Raw genomic sequence first — 4,507 nt, forward strand, 5'->3', positions numbered from 1 at the left:
ACCCCGGAGCGGGTTATGAAAACGAAGCCACTAGAGATGGCCTTACTTGGCCATGAAGCAGAGCTGCATTACCATAGCCTGGAAGCAATAGCTGCTCAGAATCCCCAGCTAGCCATTGCCCAGGAATTAAAGCAAAAATACGGCGAAGGAACAATAACAGAAGAGATTTGTCCCAGATGTGGAAGGCAATTCGAGTGCTACACACAAGGTGTATTTAAGAGAGGTGGAGCATTGCAGGTCTACGCAAATGCTAGCATTTTCTGTAATAGTTGTTTAATGGACGACTTTTAGTCAAGGACATGGGAAAAAACAAAACTGCAGTAATGCATGTTGAACCAAAGCTTATAGGCTAAAACATTGCGTTCTAGTTATTAATGTTATGACTGTTGCTAGCCGGGCCCGGGGTGGCGTCCTTTTCGCGTCGTCAAAGAGATCAGTGGGCAGTTTCTCAAAAGTCCCTAAACTTTTCACATGTCACAATTCCCTCTTTATCTCTCGAAGGGAGAGGGTTTAAGTGTTTCACAATCCGCTTTTAGTTATCTCAAAAAAGCATGCTAAAGTCATCGGGACTGGTCGAGAAACAGGCCCCTCTTCACAATCGGTTTAGAATTGCCTCCAAGTTAGTTTTTGATGATTGTATCCGATAATCAAACGTGGCAAATTTAAACTACAATGAGGCAGAAATCTGTGTCTAGCCATGCATGATTTAAAGTGATTCTAATAAAAATAAGCACTCTTCACATTATTTCTCAGTCCAGACCATTCCACCCTCCATGCCATTCCTCACTTTTTTTCAGGATCATTTGCGGTCCAAAACGGGGATCACTTGAGTTTCGGGATCATTTGCGGTACACTATGGGGATCATTTGCGGTACAGTTTGGAGATCATTTGCGGTTCTGGGATCATTTGCGGTCCTGGGATCATTTGCAGACCCGTACAGTTCACACTTTTGCGCTATATTCGCCAAAAGCAATTAATCACCTTGGCAATGTCCCCCACAGTTGCACAGAGCTGTGCATTTAAGGCTTGCCTTACAGCATTTGCATTGACCAGTGCATCCCTTCTTGCACCCGCAGTGAATCAGCTCATAACAAGATTCTTGCGCTTGTGGCAGAACTGTCCACACTGGCTTCCATTCACTTCCTTCTCTTCTCCAGCCCCATTCTTGCGGACTTGGAATTTGTGGTTCAGCAATCAAAGCACTTCCCCACACATGTCCGGCCTGATAAACAGTATGCTTTGGGTGCTGCAAAAGGGCAGCTTGAGTTGGCAGAATGTTTTTGATAGCCCTTGATTTCTCTGAGAAGAGCTCTTGTCTAGCTTCATTCACCGTTAATGAGAAGAACAACAAAGAGAGAAGAGAAGAATAACAAATCTCTCAATCAGTGGCATGTAGTCGTCGGGGATACCCTCTGGAACTGAAGATAAGTCAGCCAACCTATCAGTTACTGCAGGGAACACACTCCAGGTATCCCATGCTGTTCGTTTACCTTTGCCAGAAAAGAAAGAAACGCTGTCGCAACCTATTAGGGCGTGCAACATTGGAAGAGCCTTGGCCCTCTGTGGTCCAAACTGAGCAGCAATGCCATGTATTACCAGGTACCTGAAAAGTTTACCGGTGCCAAAGGCAATCCAAAGCTCATCAACAACAATATCTTGCATCTTGGAAACTGCAAGAACCACAACATCTGTATCAATGGTTCTGATCATGGCTCTCCGATATCCACACTGCGAAGCAATGTATGATGTGCAGCATGATGTATGTATCAGCTTCTTCATGGGTACAGTCTTCCATGTCATCTCTTCTTGGTGAGCTTAAAACGTGTTCCTCGTATGTAGCGCAAAGTTCTTTACCTTCTATGTAACAAGATTCCACTTGCTTCGCCAGGAACTGGAAGAGCTCTGTCTTGTTCTCATTCACGTGTAAGAAACTTCCAGTTCTTCAGAATCTGGGAAGAGGATGTTACCCTTCTGCATGTACCAGAGCCCCTCTTCTCTCTGGTAGCTGCCTTTAGACTATCCTGTCGATGAACATCCCAGATAATGTCGACTCTTTTGACTTGTTGAAGCTGTTTCATAATGTATGGCATGAAAACATTGTGTGCATACTCTTGAAACGTTCTTTGCGGTCCCGGGCGATTCCATTTGCACCACAACAGCTCTGTCAAGTATTGCAATGTCCACTTCCGGGGATTTGGTAGTCAGTGTAGAATTCTTTTCCATGCACTTTACAAGATCTGACTTCTGGCCTTCTCTCAACCTAATAGCCTGCACCAGAGATGGGGGCCACGGATGATTCTCATCTTTATTGAATTCTTGGAGGTTTCCTTCGCGACTTTGACAAGCAATGTATAGTCTAGAGAAGAGGGCAAAATCATCCTTTAGAGCTGCAACTTGTACTTTCTTCTTGTCTGATTTCTGTTCTAAAGGGCTTTTAAACAATGTAAGCTTATTCTTGCTTATAACTGAAGCCACCTCCTTGGTCCTTTTCTGAAATCGCTCTTGGACAAATGTACTGTACTGCTCCTAACAACATCAAAATTGGGAGAAAAAGAAATTAAGGAGAAAAATTTTCTGGCCATTTATTATAAAAGTTTAATAGATCATTATTTTTTGAGGCAATATACTTTTCTGTTTGATAGTTCATTTTAATTTTTTGTTTAAAACCCTCAATGTATGGGTGTATGGACTTCCTTCTGCAATCCCAGATATATAATTTACCCATTAATATTAAATAATTCAGTAAGGGGCAAGGTGAAGTTATAATGCCTAATATAATATCTTGATTGCTAAGTACTCTAGATTTTTTTGTTAACGTAAAATAGTATTTTTCAAAATGTGTCCAAAATATATTCGAGAAAGAGCAATAAAGAAGAGGTGGTCTAGTGTTTCTGATTCATTGTCACAGAAGGTACATTTGTTATGCTCACTATAACCAATTTTAAATAATTTCTTGTTTGTATACAGAATCGAATTTAAAATTTTATATTGAAAGGCCTTCACATAAGGTTCATAAACAATTTTGTGGGAAAGGGCGAAAGCAAGTAATCCAAGTAATCTGGTAGATCGTTGACGTAACACGTAAACAATAAGGGACCCAAAATGGAGGCTTGGGGTACACCAATTTGAACGGTTTCAGGACTAGATTTTGTACCGTTGCAGACTGTCACTTGGCATCTATTGGACAAGTAAGATTCAAACCAGTTGATTTGCACTATAAGAACAAACAAACCCATTCAAAAGGACCTAAAGCAACAAAGAAGAATAGAAGTCGCTAATGAGCAACTTTTCCTTTTTTTTTAAGTGTGATTCCCAGTGGAGATTGAAATTATATAAATGTTCTGGCAAATTCAAAGTAAGGTCAGGCCAGAAGAACGCAGGACAAGATTTTTGACTTCGTCAACGCAAACTCGAAGAAACAATAAACAACTTTCTGAAGTGCAAAAACGTCTTCTACATTGGCCTCGCAAATCAGTCAAAAATCTTCCTCGGTATTCGTCACACCAGGCCTGGAAGATTACTCGACCCGTTTTCAAGACACTTACGCCACGGAGGCCGGAATTCCAAATAAACTGCAATGGCTGCAAGAAACGCCTTTAAATATTTTAAAAGGTACAATAATTACTAAGTGAATTAAGGAGTGTATAAGAGATTTCAAGACCTTTCGAGTCAAGATTAATGAACTGTGGAGGAACGTTTAACAAGTATTAGGGTGTGGCAATCAGTTACTGAAGTCGAATGATTTAGTTCCCGAAGTTTATCGTTACTTGTTTGGCTTATTCGAATGCTGTTTTTATGAAGAAGTACATTTTGCAGGAAATACGTTTCAAAACGTGAGAAGATAATAAACGAAAGAAGAACGCCAAGGAAGTTGAAGCTATTATGATTTTAATATCCCTCCTAAAGCCGATATTAACACATTGCTCGCCAAGCGTGACTTGCAATCAAATCATTGTATGAACTCTTTGAAGAATTTCAAGTTGTATACGGCATAGAACGGAATTAGAAACCTTGGAGAAAGTTTACAAGGAAATTGAAACGAAATTTAGAACTGTAAAGAAGCAATTAGAAGTAATTTCTGACAAAATCATCGAGAACGGAATTTGTGAAGATGAAACGGTTGTGAAAGCGCATGAAAAAGTTAGTGTCGAAGTTAAAGAAATCTATCTGAAATGTACGGCCAGTTTCGTAACATATCAAAAGCAGTATTCCAAAAAAGGGAAGATCTTGGAAAACCAAGCATTGGCAATTGGTCAAATGAACAGTGCATTAAAAGAAATGGTCCAAATATTGGAATGGAAAACAAATGATAAAAGTCATGGTTTAGAGAAAATTTCGGTGCCCTCATGGGATGGCCAAAGGCGGACATACAATACGTGGAAACACGAATTTACTCACTGGATGAAAAAATATAATCAAGACAATGACGAACAATTACAAAGGTTTCGGAAAGCCTTGCCAAAGAATTGGTGGTCAGATCAGGTTAAATCTTGTAAAACAATAGAA

The sequence above is a fragment of the Montipora capricornis genome, chromosome 10 (genome assembly GCF_036669925.1).
Source record: "Montipora capricornis isolate CH-2021 chromosome 10, ASM3666992v2, whole genome shotgun sequence".
Lineage (NCBI taxonomy): Eukaryota > Metazoa > Cnidaria > Anthozoa > Scleractinia > Acroporidae > Montipora > Montipora capricornis.